This window comes from Pelobates fuscus, chromosome 10 (assembly GCF_036172605.1).
Source record: "Pelobates fuscus isolate aPelFus1 chromosome 10, aPelFus1.pri, whole genome shotgun sequence".
Taxonomy (NCBI): domain Eukaryota; kingdom Metazoa; phylum Chordata; class Amphibia; order Anura; family Pelobatidae; genus Pelobates; species Pelobates fuscus.
This window is the reverse complement of record NC_086326.1, coordinates 89,046,331-89,071,979: the sequence shown is the minus strand read 5'-3', so window position 1 is coordinate 89,071,979 and position 25,649 is coordinate 89,046,331. Positions and strand designations below refer to the sequence as shown.

Sequence of the window (25,649 nt, the reverse complement as noted above, 5' to 3'; positions counted from 1 at the left end):
GCCATTTTAATGCAGTTTAATGCGGTCATCGGTAACCTGTGTCTTTTCCGATACTTCGACATCACAGCGGAGGCTAAGTCCCGGCCGAACTTCCGAACCGACCGTCGAAAGGAACTTTGTCATTTCGTTTTATGGGAATAGACCACCACCCGACTAGCGACCAGCGCGGAAGTGTAAACCGCATGTACTTCGACACTTCGACACAAGCCGAAGTGCGTTCGAATATTCGAACACCGGCTTCGGATGGACCTTTACCGATTTTCCGGCTAAACATCGACCGACCACACAGCCTGACTCTGTGGACCTGTTTCTGGACTTGCAAACAGGCGTGCGGTCGGTCCAAAAGGACTTTTTAATATCTTTGGAACTACTGGACGGATTCGCACGAAATTTGAGTATGTTGTTCCCCAATGTATGTTGTTCACAAAAATATAAGTTTTATTAATGTACTAGGTAAAATTAGAAAGTTATAAAAATGTATAAAAATGCATAAGTTTTAGCTTGGAGATAATTGAGTAGATACAGTAGGAAACTCAATGATCTCCCAAGCAGAGGGGAGGGCATTAGGGGGCTGTGCTATGCTGTTATTGGTTATTTTATACCTCCCCCTGGGAGGGGTCTGTGTGTACCTGACTGTAATAAAAAGCAGGCTGGGTGTTCCAGACCTCAGTTCTTACTTGACCCTCAAATCGCTGCTTCGACTCGTTTTTTGGGTAGAAAGGTATCCTAGCTATGCTATAACTAGTGGGATGATTCTACACTTGCAGGACTCGTATGGAATACTATGGAAAGCAGCTCTCCCCTCTTCAGCAACTAGGAATCCAGATGACTAAACGGTCCAGCTCTCAGCAAGCCTAAGGGTAACCGTAACAACGATATAAAGACAAGATATGATCGGCAAAACAAGAGGAGACATAACTAAGTACTATATGTGAAAACTATGGGGATTTAGTTACATTATATGATCACACATTGCATTAGCCTGCCACAACGTCAATGTACCCCATATCTGGCAGGTCCTACTCTGCCTAATGTCTGCTAAATAAACCATAATAAAACACATACAGCACTTGCCTGCAAGGAAGGAGCAGATGACTTGACGCATCTGCCTGCAGGAACCAACTGAAACAAAAGGAACCATGGAAAAGGAACGGGTGTGGCAACATAAAACAAACAACATATAAAGGAATCTTGGAGACTGGGAATTCCAGAAACAGAATACAGGGATGAACCAAGAAAACCCAGCATAAAGAAAACCAGAATAGAAAAACTAAACAAAAATTGTAAAAAGAGTACTGGATACCAGAAGCCATGGTCAGACATCAGAACAGAGCAGAGCAGTTCCTGACACTTTGTTAATGTTAAACTACTACAGCTGATGTTAATCGTATTTTCCCTCTTTCCGGGTATGTACTGTGTTCCAAGCCTCATTGTGGTTTTTCAGTTGTGTTCCCATTTTTGGTCGCGTTGCGTCTCCTCCGCCTTCGTCAATGGAACATAGACCTTCTCTATGATATGCATTCCATCTGATTTGGGGATCTTTCAGATGAGTTGTATATAATGTCCATGTCACATATGTCTGTATACATAATTAGAAATAAGAGAAATATCTAAAAGAAATGTGGATTAACCATTTGACTGTTTATATTCTCCTAAATAGCGATCAAACATAGTATTACAACATTATGAACTGTTATAATTCTGTTGCATATAATTAATAATTTAGGCAGAATGAATCTCCCATCATAAATATTAAATTCATCCTACAGCAATTATTTTATATAAACGCAATTGCATGACTGTTGGATTATGTTGTTAGTCATACTTTAATCTCATGAAAATCATATTGTAATGTTCTATATTCATATAGCCATATATTAATGATGATTCAAAACATCTCTATAAAGCCTATATCAAACTGATCGGGCAAGACAGTCAGATCCTTAATGCCCCATCTACTTACAGTTGCAAGATATGTATTTCTGCACAAATTGGTCATAAAATGTGATCTGATCATCATCTAAGTCACAACAATAGACAATCACAGTCTGCTTAAACTAATAACACACAAAGAATGAAATGTTGCCATGTTTTTATTGAACACACCATGTAAACATTCACAGTGCAGGTGGAAAAAGTATGTGAACCCCTAGACTAATGACATCTCCAAGAGCTAATTGGAGTGAGATGTCAGCCAACTGGAGTCCAATCAATGAGATGAGATTGGAGGTGTTGGTTACAGCTGCCCTGCCCTGCCCTATAAAAAACACACACCAGTTCTGGGTTTGCTTTTCACAAAAAGCATTGCCTGATGTGAATGATGCCTCGCACAAAGAGCTCTCAGAAGACCTACGATTAAGAATTGTTGACTTGTATAAAGTTGGAAAGGGTTATAAAAGTATCTCCAAAAGCCTTGCTGTTCATCAGTTCACGGTAAGACAAATTGTCTATAAATGGAGAAAGTTCAGCACTGCTGCTACTCTCCCTCATCCCTGTTAGCGAATCTACAATACGTAAAACACTAAACAAGAATGGATTTCATGGGAGGATACCACAGAGGAAGCCACTGCTGTCCAAACAAAACATTGCTGCACGTTTACAGTTTGCACAAGAGCACCTGGATGTTCCACAGCAGTACTGGCAAAATATTCTGTGGACAGATGAAACCAAAGTTGAGTTGTTTGGAAGAAATACCCAACACTATGTGTGGCAAAAGAGAGGCACAGCACACCAACATCAAAACCTCATCCCAAATGTGAAGTATGGTGGTGGGGGCATCGTGGTTTGGGGCTGCTTTGCTGCGTCAGGACCTGGACGGATTGCTATCATCCAATTAAAAATGAATTCCCAAGTTTATCAAGACATTTTTCAGGAGAACTTAAGGCCATCTGTCTACCAGCTGAAGCTCAACAGAAGATGGGTGTTGCAACAGTACAATGACCCAAAGCATAGAAGTAAATCAACAACAGAATGGCTTAAACAGAAGAAAATACACCTTCTGAAGTGGCCCAGTCAGAGTCCTGACCTCTACCCGATTGAGATGCTATGGCATGACCTCAAGAAAGTGATTCACACCAGACATCCCAAGAATATTGCTGAACTGAAACAGTTCTGTAAAGAGGAATGGTCAAGAATTACTCCTGACCGTTGTGCACGTCTGATCTGCAACTACAGGAAACGTTTGGTTGAAGTTATTGCTGCCAAAGGAGGTTCAACCAGTTATTAAATCCAAGGGTTCACATACTTTTCCACCTGTACTGTGAATGTTTACATGGTGTGTTCAATAAGAACATGGCAACATTTCATTCTTTGTGTGTTATTAGCTTAACCCCTTAAGGACTGAGCCAAATGTACACGTTGTGAACAAAACATAAACAAAACCTGGCATTTGCGCTATGTCTGTCCAACCGTAATTCACCTCTTTCATATTAAATGCACCCCCCCTTATTATATATAATTTTATTCAGGAGAAACAGGGCTTTCATTTAAAAAAAAAAAAAAAAAAAAAAAAAAATATATATATATATATATATATATATATATATATATATATATATATATATATATATAGCTATGAAACATAATTTTATATGAAAAAAATGGGAGAAAATAAGATTTTTTTTATTCTTTTTAGTTCTACATGACATTTTAACTGTCAATGTCATAATACTGTTTGCTTTTACTGCAATAAAATACACATATTTGTATTCAGCGGTGTCTCACGTGTAAAACAGTACCCCCTATGTACAGGTTTTATGGTGTTTTGGGAAGTTACAGGGTCAAATATAGCCCGTTACATTTGAAATTGAAATTCACCAGATTGGTTACATTGCCTTTGGGACTGTATAGTACCCCAGGAATAAAATTTACACCCATAATGGCATACCATTTGCAATAGTAGACTACTATTGCAAATGGTATGCCATCATAGGGGTAATTTTCATTCTTGGGCTACCATAGGGTCTCAAAGGCAATGTAACCAATCTGGCGAATTTTAATGTGAAAAAAATGAAACACAAGCCTTATATTTGACGCTGTAACTTTTGAAAACGCCATAAAACCTGTACATGAGGGGTACTGTTGTACTCGGGAGACTTTGCTGAACACAAATATTTGTGTTTCAAAACAGTAAAAAGTATTGCAGCAATAATATCGTCCGTGTAAATGCTGTTTGTGTGTGAAAAATGCAAAAAACTTCACTTTTACTGGCGATATCATCGTTTTAATAAATTTTACTGTTTTGAAACACTAATATTTGTGTTCAGCGAAGTCTCCCGAGTAGAACAGTACCCCCATGTACAGGTTTTATGGTGTCTTGGAAAGTTATCTGGTTAAATATAGTGCAAGCAAATTAAATTCCCTTTACTTTCGGCATGGGTTGTCAGGCAGGTCCCGCTAATTGTAATTAATTAAGATACCTAATTATGTAAAATTATTACATAAATATATGTGTAGAATTAATATATGTGTATGTGTATGTGTATATATATATATATATATATATATATATAATTTTTTTATATTTTTATTTATATATAGTGATATATATATACGTATATATTTATGTATATAGATATATATATTTCGTTCTGTGTATTTTGATATAAATATATTATCACAATACAGTTAGAACGAAATAACACACATCTATATATTTACATATTTTTTTAATTTTATTTAACATATTTACATATTTTTTATATATATATTCAGTATCAGTCTACGTGTAATTTGATGATGATAATATATATATATATATATATATATATATATATATATATATAGTAAAATACACCTAGACAGTGTGTGTGTGAATATATATACTCACATGGCCGGGGAGCCCCCCAGGAGGAAGGACGTGCGCGGGGGGCTCCCTGGGAGTCCCCCCAACCGCGATCGCCGGCGACCGGATAAGTAACAAAAGACCGGAGGGCGTACTATTATGGCGGCGTTTAGAGCCGCTTAAAATAGGGCGTAATAGTACACCCTCCGGTCTTAAAGGGTTAAGCAGACTGTGATTGTCTATTGTTGTGACTTAGTAGATGATCAGATCACATCACATTTTATGACCAATTTGTGCGGAAATCCATATCATTCCAAAGGGTTCACATACTTTTTCTTTTCAGTATATCAATTCTAAAAGTGTAGCTTCCAATATTTGACTTATAGATACAAAAACAGTGGGTAAATGAATAGATTTTAATATGATCGAAAGAGACTACACCTTTATACTGACAACTATTTTTCCTATGCTGTCCACAGGTGGTGGGCCAAAGGTCTATACTTTAGAATAATCAATTCTACAAAATTATTTTTATTTAAAAAAAATGGCATATTTCAAAGTCGCTATTAAGACCTTGAGGGATCATTGTATTTAAAGTATAGATCCACTCCATTTCTATTTTTCCTATAGCTTTATTCTAATCTCCTCCTCTCTAATCCTTATATATTTTTTTATTTTTTTTATTCCCATAAATGTAATTTCCCTGGGGTTATCGTGATGCTGTTAAAGTGGTGTGATACGCGATGTATTTTGTATGTGTTCTTCTATTCTTATATATAACGGTCTTGTTGTTCTGCCTACATATTTGAATCCACACGGGCATATAAGCAAATAGATCACATTCTTCGTGTAGAAAGTTATAAACTCTCGTCTTAAATTTCTGAGTCTCCGAATTAAAATCCTTTATTATACACCTATGATTATTTGTGCTTTTGCATGCCGTACATTGTCCGCAACCATAAAACCCTACATTTTCACTATATTGATAAGTGCCCATTTCCTCTTTTAGGTTACTTCTTACCACATGGCTCTTAATATTACTGACCCCTCTATGTATAATTTTAGGTTGATCCATTAAAACTTCTTTTAAGACTTTATGACAGGATCCTTTTGTAATATGTGCCAGTTTTGTTTGATAATACTTTTCACTTTTCTATTCTTACTGCTAAAATCACACATAAAGGGTACATTACTTGGTTTATTTTCGCTTTCTCGTTACTTTTGGGGTTGTGCTTCAACAATTCTCTCCTATCTCTTTCTCTTACTTCTATTCTTGATTTCTCAATGTTATTTTCTTCGTACCCCTTCTGTATAAAGTCTTGTTTTATTCTGAGTGACTGTTTAGTCTTTTCCAAATTATTATATCAATAGTTTTAAATAAATACAAAGACTGTAGTGTAAATGGATATAAAGGCTGTACCTTTTATTTAAAGGGATTCAGAGGCATTGCTCGTAACAATTGCAATAAAAGCATAACAAATTTAAAAAAATGTAAAAATGTAATAAACTTTAAAACCAAAATAAACATCAAAAGCTGTGCACTGCGCCTAAATTTAAAATAAGCTAAATCAATTGTGAAACGGTTGTAAACGCCAAAAATAAAGTGCAAAAACCAGCAATGACATAAAACAGTGCTGCGCTAAATATTACACACAATACTTACATAACCACTAACCATTCTAGTGTGCTTAAAATTCAAAAACAGTACATGGTGCAGAAAATCTTTATACAAAATATAATAAATCCCTTGAAACCCTTGTGAAAGCAAACTCAATTTTACAAAAGCCACAAAATCCTGGCTATGGATGTGCATGAAGAGGGGAAAACCCCACTGAATCTCAGGATCCCAGGTCCTTCTAGTGTACTGCCGTATAGGAAAGGAAAAGGCAAAACAATACCAATAGGGTAATATTGTACAATATTTATATTTTTGTATAAGGATTTTCTGCTCCAAGTAGTGTGTGTTTTTTTTTTGTTTGTTTTTTTTTGTTTTTTCAGGCACACCAGCATTTTTTTTTATGGCTATGTAATAATGTTATATTTGTCACATTGTGTGTAATACTTAGCACAGCACTGTTTAATGTTGTTTATTTTCTATTTTTGCTTTAAAACCAAGCTTAAACTAATACAATCTGCCCTGAGAGCAAGATTATCATTGTGACTCAGCCCACCAACATAATTGGAGGCGACCTTAACACTTTATTGAAAGGAAAACACAGTTGATTTCCTGGCACTATAACTCCCTATAGTGCACCCCCTTCTGCCAACTGCCTCCGATGTCAGCCAGCGTGGAGACCTAATGCGCATGCGTGGCAAGCACAATGCTCGCATTAGGACTTCCCCCATATTGCACTTTGCAATTCAGTGAAGAGGGTGTTTCAGATTTTAGGCCAAAATAATTCAACTGAAATCATATCTGATTTGGGGAATTATTTATTTTTTTCAGTTTGACTTTCGTAGGCTAACATTTGATATTTACAATTTAATGAATAATTCTGCTAGACATTGGTTGAAGACAATTAAAGGGTTACTCCAAGCATCCTACCACAGCCCACTATGTTTGTTTATGATATGAGTTTCCTGGTGTTGTTTCCCACAAGGGGACAAACAGATTAACAACAGTTTGCCATTTCACCTGAGTCACGCCCGGTGCCTTGGGTTGCAGAGCTGCAAAAGCCGCAGGCTAATCCTGCTATTGATTCATTGGCTGAGAGTGTCCGCTAGTTGCACTCAACTAATGAATATGAAAATAATTTACATTAGTGAGCCCAGAACTGGGCTGGCTAATAATGTACTAATGACGCTGCCAAAGGGGGAGTTACACCACTTGCAGACGATCTATCCCAGTATATGCAGCGTTTTTATACTGAAACACTTCACATACAGACTCCAAGCACTATCACCACTTCAAAACATTGGAATTGTCATGGTGCTTGGAGTAATCCTTTAATGATATATTGGATTCCATAGATATTCTGCCACATCTCAGATCCTTCAATAAAATATTCCTAGAATTAACATTAGGCAGTAGGGAACACCGTTCCGGGCTGCCAAAGTCACGAGTGCTAGGGGCGTAACTAGTCCCTGGTACAAAAGTGCAAATAACTCTGGATGTGCAGCGCTTCAATCCAGCTGAAACACTGCACAGACTGATTCCTTCATCCATGACCGCTTCAAAACATGGTAATGGATGTTGGAGTAACCCTTTAATCATTCTCTGGAAATTGGTGTAATTTTATCTAGGCATGTGTATCTCAATTTACACTACTGCCCACTCAGAATTTTAGGAGGGATCTAGCATTTGCTGCCACCTCTTGTGTTGAATTCAGTAGTAGTGACCATGTGTTATTTTCTGTGACTGACTATGCAATAATAAACTTTAGGACTCACTGAAACAATTGCTTCTCTGTAGGATGATTTGTGTGTATGCATCTTTAATAAAAGCAAACCATAGGGTGATCCAAAGCAACAGCTGTAATACTATAATTCCATATTAAACATCACAGTGATCCTTGTTACATTTCCTATATACTACTCAGACTACTTGCAGCATGACACAACTAGACACCAGAGTAGCCTTTAAGTTCATTTCTCCTGTAAGAAAAAAACCAAAGCTCCCAACGCATTTCAAATAGCTGTTACTTCGGCAATTCCCGTCAACGCTCGAAAGAACGTTCTAAGCGCATGTGATCATTGAGCTGCAGCCTCCCTTCCGCGCATGCGCCGCCTTCTCCTGCCTGAGTCTAAAGGATCACGTAGAGCGCTTGGACTGTAGGCTGAGATTTAGAGGGGGTGGAGAGGAGAAGGGGGTGTTATAAAGTACGGGCCAGAGCCTGGGGCTCACACTCCGCTGGGACTGGGCACAGAGATTCTTCACTTGATGTGGAGAGGTGCTGGACTGAATCTGCTCTGATTAACACACAGGGAGGGAGGTGAGTGCTTCTAGTCCCTGCAGGAGACATTCTCCTTCTCCCCATGTGGGTTGCTAGGAAAACTTAGTTTGCAAGTTGCACTAAGTGCTTTTCAGCAGATTTAGTACTTAACGAGTCTGCAGCTCTTTTAATAGGTGCCATTAATTAACCGTGACCAGAAGCCTGCACCTTGATATATTTTATTTATTTATTTATTTTTAATTGTTTTTGTTTTTTTTCTGCTTAATCCATAGCTTTGCATGCAGGTGTACGTGTGTCTTGAATAAATCCTTAACCCCACTTGCAACTAGATTTAATGTTAAATCCATTATATGTAAATGTGTGTTGATACGACATAACATTGGCTTCAAAGTGTAATTGTTCTGTTTTCTAGAGGAGTTTATACATGGCCATCTATGTATTGCCCCCCTTACTATAGAGCAAAGCAGATCAGAATAAAACCTTTATTTGATTTTACCTGTCTGAATTCTACCTAGTATGTGTAAACTTGACTTCTCTCCTGTTGCTTTGTACTCCATAGTTTAACCTCTGGCACCTCTTTAACACCAAAAAGGTGACTAGAGTATTCATTCCTATAGCCCTCATATTTGCTTTATTCTGAGGCATTTCACTCAAGGATTCTCAAGAGCAGCTCACTTCAATATTGGCTTTTCTTGACATGAATATTTCCAGGAAATGCTAAATCCTTTTTTTTTCACATCCTATTCTCTTAAAAAGTTGAGTGAAACCATGTTATTATAAGCTGTGTGTATGTGTTTAATCACACACACATCTAAATATTTGGCTATGTACTAGGCAGCAAGTTGTGGTAGCTTTTATTTTTTGTAATTTACTTGTGGGTACCCATGGCACCAGACAGTTTAATCCATTAACCCCTTAAGGACACGTGACATGTCATGATTCCCTTTTATTCCAGAAGTTTGATCCTTAAGGGGTTAAACCCCTTTCAAATCGGTTTATTCTCTTTAATATTGAATATATACGTCTAAATTTACCTGAGGGTGCACCAATAATAGTTTGATTCAGTCTTAATAGTTTGTAATGAGAAATGTTGATATTAAGGGTACTGGTTTAACAAACTTTTCATATTGGGGTTATTTACCTTACAAAACATAGAACATCGAATGTGACGGCAGATAAGAACCATTCGGCCCATCTAATCTGCCCAATTTCCTAAATACTTTCATTAGTCCCTGGTCTTATCTTATAGTTAGAATGGCCTTATGCCTATCCCACGCATGCTTAAACTCCTTTACTGTGTTAACCTCTACCACTTCAGCTGGAAGGCTATTCCATGTGTCCACTACCCTCTCAGTAAAGTAATACTTCCTGAATGCAAAATCCGTTGTGGTGCTTCTAGATTAAATTAATATTACTATTTTTATAGTACTAACGTATTCTACAGTGCTTTACAAATTTACAATGGGGATATTTAACATGTAATAGCCTGTTTGTGTTCTACAAAAAAAATATACAGTTTGTGTGTTCTGTACTTCATATTAATCTTTTTTTGACTGTGCCCATGCACGCAGTTACTCTGTGCTGTTAGTAAGAATTCTAGTTCAATACCAGAAGCAGTTCTTCTTTTTTCCTCCGGAAGATGGTTTCATTCGATAGAAAATTCTAGCTGAATCGTTACGTTTCTTCTGTGTGACTTATATGGAAAAAGGGGCAGTTTTTTTTTTGAGAGATCATGCTCAATTTGCCAACTGTTGGGATGGAAGAAACTGAAATCAGTGCTGAGGGGATTGGGAGCTGACGTGCTCTGAAGGAGACCAACAATGTCTGAAGCAATTTTATATAGTTCTATCCTCCTTCTGGAGAATAGAGTATGTGTGTGTGTGTGTGTCTGGGGGGAGATTTGTCAGGATGACATTCCCCTGCTGGGGGAGGGGTATATATATACGTGGCAACACATTCCAACACCAACCTTTCAAATTCAGGCCAAAAACTTCTTTAAACAAGCCGTTTCTGCTACTTTATTTGCTTTTGCTTAAATTTTTAGGAAATGCTTCCCTTTTGGTACACAGCCCGTGTCATTTTTTTTTTTTTTTTTTTCCTCTCAATTATTTCTCAATACTCCAATTGGTCTTATGTCTCCAAAGGGGGCAGTGTGTTTTTCTTAAGTTTTGGTTTATTGTCAATTGTGTTAATTATTTAATAGTAAACAAATTACTTTTCGTAGTTTAAATTTGAAGTTGTCACATTAAACCGCACGAACAGCCAAGTTGATATCTGCTTAGCTATTCTACTTCTGTTTTTTTTTTTTTTTTTAATGAAAATATATTAAAAAAATATATATATATAATTTTTTTTTTTTAATTTTCTAATATATGTATACATTATTTCTCTCCTTCTTGATCGTCGTCTACTTAAGCTTAGTGATCCAGCTTTTACAACCCCATTGGCTGAAATACAGCGTTCCTTGTTCCCCCTATGATGCTTTTTATCAAAAACTCATTACTCAAAATTAATGTGATGCTAACCTATTGTGCGTGCTTTCTAATTTTTTATTGCAAAGCCAATCTTGTGTATGACTGATACCTGCAGGAATACCCTACTGGGTACATAGCTGCAGTAGTATTAATCTTGATGGTACAAAAATGACCAGATGAGCGCACTGGTTTCTGTGTCTCTATTATTATTATTATTATTATTATTTTAATGTTTATATATAGCGCCAACAAATTCCGTAGCGCTGTACAATGGGTGGACTAACAGACACATAAATCACCTGATTTTATATAAGAATAAAAAGCCTTCCTATTTAAGGATTTCCGTGTGTGTGTGTGAACACTAAATTCATTTGCAGATGTGTTCCTCATCACTAGCCTGTTCACATCAGAAGAAATACTATAAGGGGTGTGGTCAGAATTTTGTAAGACCCCAGGTTTACGTGACTCCTAGAGCTGGGTTAATGGCTTGCTTAACGTGTTCATATGCTGTACACGTGTATAGTAGATGGGTTGTGGGTGTTTTTAGTGTGACAAGATCATACCAGTCTAGTACAGTAACCAAGAAATATGTTATTTTCATTGGTAACCGGTGTGTTTGAATAGAATAGTCTTTTTTTTTATTATTAATTAAAAGAAAAAAGTAAACTACTCCTGTTCGCTTTTAACATGAACCATTTAAAAGCCTGAAATTGGATGATTAACTCCGTCATGGCCAATGACATGCCAGGCCTGCATTGATAACATGAGGTTTGCCCAACCCTGCTCCTGAATGGGTTAATAGTTGCTTGATTACTGTAAATCTTCCCAAGTGGAATGAGCCAATTTAAAAAAAAAACAAAACACTTTTTTTTTTTTTTCCCAATCCGGATATGATGCATAGATTAAGGTATTTTATATAAAATGTTTGATATGTTTAGATTAATAGTCCCATTAGAGAATTTTCTGTAATCATATAAAAGTTCCAGATGTTTTTGTGTAGTGATACTTGGAATCTTGTCAAGAGTTTAACTGTTTCATTACTAGATAAATGAGCAATGCAAGTGATTAAAAGTTCAATGTGGATTATGTAAGCAAAAGCTCTGTAAAGGGTTATTCCAACCTCCATGACTTCTTCTTTTTCCTCTTTAAACGCTTAACATAGAAATATGCACTTGTGTGCCAGGGGGCTAGATATACCCCAGCACACGTGACTCGGGAAGCCCGGAATTCTGTTCTGGACTGTCTAATGTCAAGGTTGGTGCAACAAATACGTCTGTAGTTAGAAGGCACTGACAACACATATAGTGAGTTTCTATTCTTGCTCCCCTATGAACCCCCAATGAAGCCTAGATCATCACACCCTCTGGAAATGCAGGTGGGAAAGGAGGGCACAATTATTCATGTAGTGGTTTATTTTTTTTTTTTATCCCCTCCCTCTCTGGTTCAGAGCGTGTGTATCTACTTTGAGTCTGGAGATTGGTCCACTCAGTGGCTTCTCTATGACCGTAGAGAAGAAAGGGGTGATGCAGCGTTATGATGGACAGGGCATGGAAGAACCCTGCAATCCTTTATTTTTCAGGGTTTTGGTACTATAAAAGGAGGGTGGATATATAGTGCCCAACGTGGCATAAGGTATAAAAATATATGTATGATTAAAACAAAAAAAACTGTAGTAACTCTTTAAGGGACACTTCAGACTGGTGTTTAGCCATGTATTTTTTTTTTAATTATTTTATTTACTTTTAATCATACAAAATGTATCATTGATAATGGGGGGGGGGGGGGGGGAGTGGTGGAATCAACTTAGAGTTGAACATATAAAATAAATTCCTTAGGATTTTCAAGTTCATGAGTTTTATATGAGTGAGAACAAGACCTATAAACCTTGCAGATATATACGGAAGTTGTTGTTAAAGAATGACTATCGCGCTATAGTGTCCCTGTCCCTAGTCAGCAATGGAACCCCCATTGTTTGCAATAACATCTGCTTCCTGGCCATGTCCAATCAAATGCTTCTCATAGAGGAGGCCTAATGCGCATGTGCTGCGAGCGCAACACACACTCAAATTTGCTCATGGGAAAACATTGTATCACTGCTTTTCTGTGGGGGCCTCTGCAGTTTTAGAGAAATTGCAATGTCTATATTGCAGGGTAAAGTCTGCCTCTAGTGTCTGTCTACCAAACTGCCCCTAGGGGCACTTCCTGCTGCTTCATAGAAATGAACGACACTTTAAAAAAAAAAAAAAAAGACACTGCACGTCCTCACACTTTGCATGAGGACATCCAGTATCTTCGAATCCCCCATAGGAAAGTGGGGACGAGAGAGGGGGGGGGGGAGGGGGGCAGTGGGGCAGAGAAGTACTATAGTGTTAGCAATACAGTTTTTTTTGTATTCATAACACAACTGTGTTTCTTTAATAGTGTCTGAATCTGGTAGCTTCCTCTGCATGAGCCAGAGTACATTCCGAGACTTCCTTAAATCAATCTGTGTTAGCCCTCTGCTGTGCTCCCTGCTCTGTGAAGCAATAAGGCCTTCTAGTGTTTTTGTGCAAGGTATAAATAACCATTTTGTTCTTTGGACGGAGGCAGCAGAAGAATATCCCTTTGAAGATGTTCATTTATCACAGTGTTAAATGATATCCAATTTTTTTTATTTTTTTTTTTACTTTGACTTGCTGGCAATATTTTAGCAGGAGGGTAAAAATGAGCAGAGATCACAGCACCTCTTTAGACATTATAAATGTAGAAATTATGATATTGTATTGCTGCTCTCTTCCCATGATTCACCACTACTCGAACTATATGTTGGTTATATCTAACAATCCCTTGCTAACATCATCCATCCTCTCCTGCTGTCCTTGCCATTCTGCTATATTTTATACTCTTAATTCACACCTCCTGACCCAGTGTTGGTGGTGGTAGTATACTTTTTATCCTTTTCCTTTAATTTCTCTTTGTAGTGATAGGATATTCTTAACACTATAGTGCTCAAGCTGCAGTTTGGAGTAAAAAAAAAATGAAAAGGCTTTTTACTCACATTTGGCGCTGTCGCCCGGGCATCTTCCCGCGTCGCTCTTATAGAGGATTAAAATGACAGGACCACAGCACCAAGACAACTTAATTGAGCTGAAGTGATCTGCATGATTTTAATGGTCCTTTAAAGGAATGCGACTTTCTGGTAGAACTATAGTTTTCTTTTTCCCGGCACCGTTACACTGGTACCAGGAGTATATTAAAATTTTTAATACAATCCAGGTATCGTGCAACACTGCACAGACCGATTGCTACCACCATGACCACTTCTAAAAGATTAAGTGGTCATGGTGGTTGGAGAAACCATTGGAATGGGCACTGCACTGCAGGAAAAACAAACAAAACCGAAATCACTATTTAGTAGATATACCCCAATGAAAACATGCATGTAATTAAGATATATATATATATATATATATATATATATATATATTATAGTGTGTATATTGATATTACATAATTTGATGACACAGATATGATGTCAACTGATAAAGCGGCAATGTTTTTCACCGTATAAATGTATCATTAATGGCTATAATGCTCCAGTCCATGGCTTGATACGTCCCATTCCTTTGGTATTAATGTGATGTTGCTCCGTTAACTGGATCATAAAATTGGCTATGACCACTATTGATAAATAATTATTTTGCGTTTGTACATGTTCAGAATCTATAGAAGATTGACACATTCATTGTGAATATGCATTCCCAGCTGTATAACAAAATCCATAAAATATCTTTTTCATATTGCATCCATCGATAATTTTTGTTGAACATCCAGAAGCGTTGAAAATTTAATAGGCTTCAAGAATTCCTGCCAATAATGCAGTGTTAAACACGCAAACATTTTTCTACCCAATACACGTATAACATTTATACAAATCGTGCTGCAACAATTATACATATTTTCAATTTAATATCCTGTCGCTTACAGTGTAGATAATCTGTATGTTCTACACCAACTATTAAAGGAACACTAACATTAAATATACGTATATTTACTATTAATGTTTCAGTGTTCCTGTTACTGTTTAGATTACTACCCACTGTTTAGGTTTTATGGGGGGGGGGGTATTTAATCCAGCAACAGGTTTATCTGCTCTCCGCAGATCTCCTCTCATGACATCATTAGTTATAACTTTTGTCTTATCTTTTGCTACATTACAAATGTTTGGCGGCATCATGCGGAGTGTCATGACACTGAACGTGAAGCCCTCCTGTTTTCGAAGGTCATGAATTGTTACTCCAGGCATAAAATCATAAGGTTTGAAGTGGTTAAGGTGCTTTGGAGGCTGAGAAATGAAACATTTTAGAGGCACTTTGCTGCCAATTGCAACATCTGTCAGCAGCACGTATAGAATGCTGGTGACAGATGCCCCAGGGCAGTACAGTCCTCCTATCAGCCCATCCTTAGTGACACCCGTCAAGTGAGGGGGAGTTATGTCCTCAGAGGAATATTGGGCTGCAGGGAGAACTTGGTCTAACATTGAGTTGCAGGTGTTTCATTTTTAAGAGAGTGGGAACCATGGCGGCAAGACTTACAACAGAAAACTGTTTTACCAGGACACTGTTTTTAAATTGGTGTGACCCTTTAACCCCTTAAGGACCAAACTTCTGGAATAAAAGGGAATCATGACATGTCACACATGTCATGTGTCCTTAAGGGATTAAGGAGGAATGGCCTGTCAGTATAAACCGTTTCAGTCAAATGTAAACACTGCTGTTTCTGAGAAATAGCAATGTTTAACTTTTGAGGGAAAAGGGGCAGACCCTATGCCCCAAAACCGTTTCAGTAAAGGAACACTAAAACGTTAGGAATACAAATGTTTAGCGGCGAAAAATTAAATTAATAAATTAACCATTTTAACCATTAACAATTTATTTGCTTACCTTAATCCAGCGCCGGGCTCCCTCAGCACTGGTGACCTCCCCTCCTCCATAAGCGTCCGCTTTCGAGTTGAGCCTAATGCACATGCGCGGCCAGAGGCACGTGCGTATTCAAACCCGCCCATAGGAAAGCATTACTCAATGCTTTCCTATGGGGATCTCTTTTGACACTGGACTCCGTGAGGACGTCCAGCGTCAAATAAGTGCGAGTTACTCAGTGTAAATCACGGAAGCGTCTCTAGCGGCTGTCGGGAAGACAGCCACTAGAGGCTGGGTTATCCCTGCAGTGTAAACATAGCAGTTTCTCTGAAACTGCTGTTTTTAGCTGCAGGGTTAAAACTAGGGGGGCCTGGCACCCAGACCACTTAATTGAGCTGAAGTGATCTGGGTGCCTATAGTGGTCCTTTAAGATTAAATGTTTTCTGGGCTTCGAGGGTCTCCTTAGATGTGCTCTGTGCATGTTTGTGGCGAAACCAACCTCGCCACTGTTAACTGAAGAAGCCTGGTTGCCCGCCTGCTGCCTTTGGACTATGGCCCTGGGAGATTGGGCCCTTTAAAAACAGTGTTCGGCCCTAACAGAGTGCATGTCACTCATTCTGGCCCTTTAAATAATGTGGGAGAAGGATTGGCACTTTTTATATGGCACTTCGGATGCAGTTGCCGAAGTGACCGGCATCGGACAAAGGACCACGTGGCGGCGGCCATTTTAACTTCGAACACCACCGACCCTTACCGTCGAAGTACCGGCAACACTTCGAACGGGACTTAGCCGTTTTTATGCAGGAAATTGACCGACTGCACAGCCCAAATCCATGGAACTGTTTTGGGCAAGAAAATGTGCTTGCGGTCGGTCATAAAATAACTTCCGTCTAACTTTTTATCCACTGAAGGGATTGGTATGATTTTTGAGAGTGTTTATGTTTAAAGTATGCTGAGTCTGAATGTTATTTTTAAGATTGGATGTATGGTTTTAGAGTTATGAAAGTTGGGTAGAAAGTATGTTTTAACTGTATGTGTAATTGAGTTTCCTCTCAGGATAAGGGGAGGGAATATGTGGGATGTAACTGGGATATGATTGGTTGTTTTATCCCTCCCTGTGGGCGGTCCTGTATTTGCAGCAACTGTAATAAAAACCAGGCTGGGTGTCCCAGCACCTGAATTCCTGTTTTAACCCTCAAAGTGAAGTGTCGTCTCATTCTTGGGGGGAATTTGACTGTATGCCGATTGCCAGGAGTGTAAGCTGTTCGGCTGCTTCCAGGGTTTTCCTGTTCGGCTGATTCCAGGGTTCGTGTCTCTCTTGTTCGAGAGTTGGTGAATACGTGCAGTTTGGAGTTCGGGAGGTTGGTGATTGCAGTAGCTGCTGGTCTATCTGGAAGGGGATTATCGCCTAAACGTTTTTTATCCCCTTGTGAGCGAAACGGTCCGTTACAATGTTCACAATAAAGTGACCTAGTTTAGCCAATATATGATCTTGATTTGTATTTTTTTTTCTTTTTTTTTCAATTCTTTATTTTTGCGTGCAAGGTTAGTTACAATACTGCCCGTATGGCCACAACAGCCTTCCGGGTGTTCGAGTGTTTCATGACATCACAACATAGTTAGGCAGATGTCAGTCAGTCAGTTCTAATCTGTGGTGTCAGCTAGTTCTGCACATTTTAATTGATTTTATGGGTCAGTTGGTGTCAAACTGAGGCAACTTTGGGGTAAATTGAGGGGTGTCTTTTTTCTCTTCCAGTGCCAGGAGTTTAGTAGTATGGGGGGGTAAAGAACCAAAGGGTTGTCTGTCTGGAGATAGCTAGTTGCACGTTTGTACCCCCTGTTGTGTTCCATGTTGGGTTTGGTTGTTTGTGCAAGTGGTTGTCCCCAGTAATGTTATGTCTACGAGTGGGTACTGTAAAGTCTGCGTGTGTCAGCGTGTGTTTGTGTTTGGGTAAGCGGTTGTCGCTTATTGAGCCCATTTGTGTCTCAGCGATCGTCCAGTGGGTTGGGAATTGACTCCTTACCGAGGAAGTCGCGGGGGGTGGGAGAAGGTGTATTCTCCCTGGAGCATTTGGTGTACTCTGCGTCAGAGTAAGTCGCGTCCGATGTTGCGTATGTTACAGCAATACAATAATAAAATAAGTGGTAAAACAACAAGTAAAACCATAAGTAAAACAGAAGGTAACGCAGTAACCATTCAATGCACGGTATGTTTGCTGGCTACAATTTTTACAGTTCAGGTCAGTTCTCTTCGGTGTTCAGTGTTCCTGGGGATGAATAGAGTCGTTCTGTCAGGATCCCAGGTGTGTGATGTCGTGGGAGTTTCTTGTTCTGCGGGTCCGACATGAATGCCCAGTGCACGCAGGAACTGTTTTGCCTCCTGTAGTGAAGAGAGATTGCGTGTGGTACCGCTTTTGATTACGGTCAGAGTCCTTGCTAGAGTCCATTTATACTCCATTTTAGCTTCGTCACCTGTGCCAAGGACCTGCGCCACAACAGCGTGTTTCTTGTTAAGTCCTGGTAGAATGTAATGTGGGATGACTCAAAAGCAAGTGGCATTTTTCCCCTGACTGCTGTAAGGATCTTGATTTTGTCTGCCACAGAGTGGCATCGGATGATGACGTCTTGTGGAGCTGTGGCTGGGGCTTGTCTTGCTTTTCTGATCCTAAAGAAGCCGTCTAGTGTGAATTTCTTGGCTTGGGCGTGTGGTACGAGCGTAGCTGTGAGGCGTCTGAGGTAGTGGGGTAATTCTGTGGAGTCTACGCTATCCGGTATCCCCCTTAGTTTTAAATTAGTGTGCTTGTTGCGGTCCTCTGCTAGGTCCATTCTCGTAGTGAGGCTGGACTGGGATGTCTGCATGAATATTACTTGTTCTTTTAGCCCCTTTACCTCTTGTTTCAGGTCGAGGATATTCTCTTCAGTGGCTTGGGTGCGTGTAATTACTGCTTGCATTTCGGTCCTTAGCAAGTCCATATCTGCTGCGTGCATTTGTCTCATTTCTTTTAACAGGTCGGCTATGTCTTGCTTAGTAGCCGGTGTGAGGTTAATTCTGTTAGTTTGTGGATCCCTTATTGGATGAGCGGCTGATTGTTCATGTTCAGCTCCAGATTGCTCCCCTTCATCGTGGGAGGTACTTGTGCGATCTGGTGAGGCCGCCATCTTGGGCGCCATTGGTCTTTGCAGCAGGTCGCCTATGTCTTGTGTGGTCCTGCTTGTGGTCTGTGTGGGTCTCTGGGGATTTTCTACCCATGCTGTAGTCGTCAGGCACAGCTGTCTCAGTCTGCAGGTAGGCGTCCTGGTGCACCCTCAGGGCTGTAAGTTCGTGCGCTAGCCTCGTGGCTTGGTAGGCTGTGTAGGCCCCGGTTTTCCGTTGGGTCTTTCTGCCCGTTTGTGGATACAAAAAAGGCATCCGCCTGTTGCTCATTTATTGGGGTTTCCCCGGGGGGTGATAGAATGCCTCTGCAATTGCCGCAGGGCTTCGTTTTAGGGCCTTTTTGCCGCCATTTGTCCGGAGCTCAGAGGTGATGCGACCGTTCTCGTCTGGCGCTCGGCTCCGCCCCTTGATTTGTATTTTTAAAACAAAATGTAAAATTAAACTACAAATCTTAAATTTTCTACACTTGTTTCTAGTATTCCTCCGGTATCTTTCAACTGACATGAGGTGTCATCTGAGTTTACTGCTGTGGTGTCATATGTAAATAAGGTATTGTGCTAGATTCCTTATTGAGCTGTAGGTGCTGGTCACAAACAGTTGTGAACAAGTGGGCAGTTGGACCAAGGAGTGTCGTGTTACAAAGTATTGGAACATTTTGCCATAATATGTTTAACAATGTTACCAGAGTTGCATCACTGGTGCAGACCGTTTTTGCATCTTCATGTTAAACATTTGCTCTCCCAAACTTGAATGGTCCAGAAATATACTCCTTACTTTCTAGGGTGTCTTAGTTTAGTCCCGAACAGCTCATTCTGCAAAGAACAAAAGTAGATTGAGAAATGATCCCGTTATTCTGCTAACTATTTGGTTTCTGTGATTGATAAGTAGCTCATCTTTTTAATGGGCTACAACATGGTTATTGTGAAAGTTTCACAGGGTGGAAGCCTGGTGTACGGATAAAGTATAAAGGCAGTAAAGGGGTTAACCCTAAACGAATTGTGGTTGAAAGCAGGAAGAGAATAAACTGCCTATAATGTATAATCTAAAATATAACTTTAATAGTGAACGAAATACAAAGTGATCATTTCACACATTGCTCTTAATATGTCTAGATATATGCATAGAAAGGCATAAAGAGATAATATGCAGAAATGTAAGATTTAAAACAGACAAACAGCATCTAAAAAACGGAGATGTTGTTTGAAATGTCTGCTGTTACAGTTTATCCACGGTTACAGTGTATCAAGAGTACTCTGTTGAATTTTGTCAGGCTGTAAAATAGAGCTTATCTGCGGCTGTAGTTCATAAAAAGTATTTTGTTACAAATGATACTACATGAAAGTTTAACATCGAAATTATGTAGCAAAAGATACTGTCTAATGTAGTTCTCAGATACAAGCTGCAGTCTAGGAATTGTTAGGAATTGTCAGACTAACAATGAGAGTTGTGCAGATTGTAATATGAGGGAGATTACAACCTGAGAAAGCACCTCCTTTAAGGGTAGCTGATTATATATAACCCCAATATAGATATAGAAAGAAGAAATAAAGATATAACTGTGCCTTCAAGGGCACCTGCCAGGTGGAGGAGCTGACTACAAGTGGTAGAGAGGAGGAAAAGAGAAAAAATGTATCCTCCGAATAAAACTGTGCCTTCAAGGGCACCTCTCATTCAAACTAACTCGCTAGCGTATAAGTATCTGTAATGTTTATTGCGTGCAAGGAAAACTCGTGTCTGTACGCTGAGAGCACTGAAAGTGTTATAGCCTTCAATAGTGTATGCGGCTAAAACCTTAATAATTCTCAATAATTCTCAGAGTACAACTGTGCCTTCGAGGGCACCTCTCTTATCTAAACTAACACACTAGCATCTAGGTGTCTGTAATGTGTTTGTCTCGTACGAAAAAGTTTGTGTCTGTGCGCCGAAAGCGCTAAGAGTGAATTAGCCTCAGATGATCTATGCGGCTAAATTGTTAGGTTCCCTCCCGGCATGCCAAAATCATAGATAACGGTTCATTAGAATAGTGATATCAGAACGGATCAATGCAAGTGCAGAGGGTATGTGGCTAGGAGGGATCCGAAAAACCCCGACGCGGGTTTCGCCGGTAAGGCGGCTTTTCAAGGGGAACTTGATCATAGCCGGTTAGGCTTTTAAATAGGGCGCACAAACATTTGATTGGAGTACCGAAAAGATCAACGTCATCAGTTGAGACTGACGTAAGATGGTGGTCAGGGAAGACCATATTACTCAGTTTTCAAGAGAATTGTATGTTGCCGTATTGGCAACTGAAAAAGAAGATATAAAGGCATGTGTTAAAAAGGATGAGTTAATAGATACTGTGTAGTGACAGTAGAATTATTGTGCTTGGTTGCTGCATGGTTGTAGCATTATGTTGCCTAATAGGTATGTTACTAATATTAAGGTAAGTATATGAGAGTATATAGTAGTATAGTACACGGGTACATCTTCATACAAATAAAAGCATGCCCCTTATCAGGTTTGGCATAGATGATGGTGGTTTCTGATTATAACCACTTATATTGCGCTTAGTGTGCGGCTCTTATACAGTCTTTTGACCGGGTTACACATGTGTCTAATACCAAGTTGCACATCATTTTAACACATAGCAAATCTGAATTCAAAAAGTTATAATTGATGCTGAGTAATATGTATATATATAATTATATGCATAAAAAATTGGTTCATGAATAATGCAAACAATGTGAATAATCGAAAATATCTGTAGATATAAAGTTAATATGCCATCCATATTGTGTTTACCATGTGGGAATATTTATATGGTCGGTATGTTGCCTTTTAATCTACTGTTAAGCTTCGAGAGTGAGATGTATAGAGTAGGGGATAGGTTATTGCTTGAAGATAAAGCAGAGGGTGCTGTTGGTGATTATTGTTTCTGCAATGTCTTGTTATCCAAAGAAATAAGTTACTTGTAATAATGAGGAGATCATAATAGGTTTGGAGTGGTAAAATATGAGTAAGTAATTTTATTTATATATATATATATATCACAAAGTGCCAAAAAAATGGAAACCGGAAAAAGTTAGAAACTGAAATGAAGGTATACGGTTAATGTATGAAAGGTGTGTAGTTGAATTCCTCATTAAGTCCCTGTGGGTTGAAGGTCTTGAATGAGTATATCCATTTGGATTCATTTTGGAGTAACTGCTGGTTGAAATTCCCTTTTCTATGGTTAAACATCAGTTTTTCAATAGCCTGAAATCTTAGGTTGTCAGTATTGCCATCATGGAAATTCATGACATGTCTTGCTACAGGCGTAGGGGTAATGGTATTCTTTACAGAATTGATGTGTTGAAGGATCCTTCGACGAAATGGTTGAATGGTCTTACCGATATACTGGATGCCACATTTGCACGTGATCAAATATACTAGCCGGGTAGTGCTACAATTGACCAGAGCATTAGTTTTAATGGTAATTTTTGATTGCGTAGATGTAGTTGATTGAGAGGGGGTGATGAACTGGCAGGCTTTACAGTGGCCACATCTGTATGTTCCCTTGGTGTTTGTAAGCCAGTTTGGTTCTGTTGGAGTAGGAGCCAGGAAACCTATGAACTAAGAGATCTTTAAGATTTTTAGATCTACGAGCAGTGATAGATGGATAACTAGGTAGAGATTTCTTCAATATGGGGTTATTTACCACTGGCCTATTCTCTTACATAACCCCATATTGAAAAAATCTCTACCTAGTTATCCATCTATCACTGCTCGTAGATCTAAAAATCCTTCCTAGCCACATACCCTCTGCACTTGCATTGATCCGTTCTGATATCACTATTCTAACGAACCGTTATCTATGATTTTAGCATGCCGGGAGGGAACCTAACAATTTAGCCGCATAGATCATCTGAGGCTAATTCACTCTTAGCGCTTTCGGCGCACAGACACAAACTTTTTCGTACGAGACAAACACATTACAGACACCTAGATGCTAGTGTGTTAGTTTAGATAAGAGAGGTGCCCTCGAAGGCACAGTTGTACTCTGAGAATTATTGAGAATTATTAAGGTTTTAGCCGCATACACTATTGAAGGCTATAACACTTTCAGTGCTCTCAGCGTACAGACACGAGTTTTCCTTGCACGCAATAAACATTACAGATACTTATACGCTAGCGAGTTAGTTTGAATAAGAGGTGCCCTTGAAGGCACAGTTTTATTCGGAGGATACATTTTTTCTCTTTTCCTCCTCTCTACCACTTGTAGTCAGCTCCTCCACCTGGCAGGTGCCCTTGAAGGCACAGTTATATCTTTATTTCTTCTTTCTATATCTATATTGGGGTTATATATAATCAGCTACCCTTAAAGGAGGTGCTTTCTCAGGTTGTAATCTCCCTCATATTACAATCTGCACAACTCTCATTGTTAGTCTGACAATTCCTAACAATTCCTAGACTGCAGCTTGTATCTGAGAACTACATTAGACAGTATCTTTTGCTACATAATTTCGATGTTAAACTTTCATGTAGTATCATTTGTAACAAAATACTTTTTATGAACTACAGCCGCAGATAAGCTCTATTTTACAGCCTGACAAAATTCAACAGAGTACTCTTGATACACTGTAACCGTGGATAAACTGTAACAGCAGACATTTCAAACAACATCTCCGTTTTTTAGATGCTGTTTGTCTGTTTTAAATCTTACATTTCTGCATATTATCTCTTTATGCCTTTCTATGCATATGTCTAGACATATTAAGAGCAATGTGTGAAATGATCACTTTGTATTTCGTTCACTATTAAAGTTATATTTTAGATTATACATTATAGGCAGTTTATTCTCTTCTTGCTTTCAACCATGGTTATTGTGAACGCTCTGTCAGCTCATCAGCGCTGCTGCTTAATCAGTCTCCGTGTTGAATTTTGTGAGTAGTCACACTTCTTGCTTGCGGCAAATGTCCGAAGTGTCTTTGTTGAGACTCTAAGCACAATTGCCATTCTTGAAGAGGTCAAGTACTCCTCTTAATTAAATTATTCAGATGTGGCCAATTAGTCACATTGTTGCTGCGTCACTGCTGATTTCACTGTCTGCTGTTCCACCGTTCTGGATAGCATTTATACTGCAGCTGTTTAGATACTATATATCCCATAATGTCCATCCAGCCTAAAGTGTGAGTATAGCTGGTAATCCCCTGAGGTCTTAGGGCGCAGTCTTACCTTTAAAGTGAAACTATAGGAAAAATAAGTTCCCACCCTCCTCGTGTTGTAGAAGGGGTTAAAAACCTTTTCTGTGACTTACCTGCGTCCATCACTGATGACCCTCGGTGCTGGCTCAGTCTGCCTCTGCTTCTCCCCCACCGATGTCAGCCGGCAGGGGTGACCAAATGCATGTGTGTGTCAATAGCCGCACTCGCATTAGGAATTCCCCCATTGGAAAGATTTAGACAATGCTTTTATATGGAGTTTCTGGTGAAGCTGGATGTCCTCATACACAGCGCAAGGACGTCCAGCATCAGTTAGGCGACCCAGAAGTCCCTTGGTGGCTGTCTGGTAGACCGCCACTAGAGGTAGAGTTAACCCTCAAAGGTAATTATTCTTTCTCTGGCTCTGCTTCTTCTCCCCAACTCCTCTCTGTTGGTGTCCCCTAAGGTTCAGTCCTTGGTCCCCTACTGTTCTCCATCTATACTGCCTCCCTTGGTAAACTCATTAGCTCCTTTAGCTTCCAATGTAATTTCTATGCAGATGACATGCAAATCTATATCTGTCCTCTCCTGATCTCTCCCCGTCCTGCTTAACTAGTGTCTCTGACTGCCTCTCTGCTATTTCTAACTGGGTGGCTGTCCACTTCCTTAAAGTCAACTTGACCAAAACTAAAATTCTGTTCTTTCCTCCCTCAAGTGTTGCTACTCCTGTGTCTGTCTCCCTCCAAGTCAACGGTGCTACCATCAGATCCACCACGCAGGCTCGCTGCCTAGGTGTTCTCTTTGACTCTGACCTCTCCTTCACACCTCATGATCAGTCTATTGCCAAATCCTGCCGCTTCCATGACAAAAATATTGCGCGCATCCGATGCGACTAAGGTGCTGGTCCATTCCACTGTCCTTTCTTGCCTTGACTACTGTAATGACTTGTATGAAAGGAATACTCTGTGAACCATAACAACTTAATAACATAACAACTTAATCAAAGTTAATTGTTATAGCACCAAGAGTCCCCTGGTGCAGTCTTACTGGCTGTTCATTGTAAGGAAATCTATGTATGTTCTAGCATTTACTTATAACGGGTAACCAGTAATAGGCTGAGAGCATCACTGCTCACACTGCTGTTTCCACAGGCCAAACGGAATAGGAAAGCGAGAACCTGGGGACACTTTTTTAGTATTAGAGTGGTAACGCTTAATGGTAAAAGTCTGCACCGTAAGATTCCATGCACCATAGCAACGTCTTCTACATTGTTACGGCAAAAGAAGGA

The 25,649-nt window shown here is 39.3% G+C and overlaps 1 protein-coding gene across 6 annotated transcripts in view; it reads left to right on the top strand.

Moving 5' to 3' along the window:
- P4HA1 (prolyl 4-hydroxylase subunit alpha 1) overlaps positions 1-25,649 on the top strand; it is a 69,377-nt gene that overhangs the window by 1,954 nt on the left and 41,774 nt on the right. For 5 of the 6 annotated variants that reach the window (XM_063435329.1, XM_063435328.1, XM_063435326.1 and 2 more), the window contains exon 1: positions 8,515-8,715. The exons of the other annotated variant lie outside the window; for it this stretch is intronic. The gene's annotated coding sequence lies outside the window, so the exon portion shown is untranslated. Of the gene's footprint in view, positions 1-8,514; positions 8,716-25,649 lie in introns of those variants that run through there. 6 annotated transcript variants of the gene reach the window in all.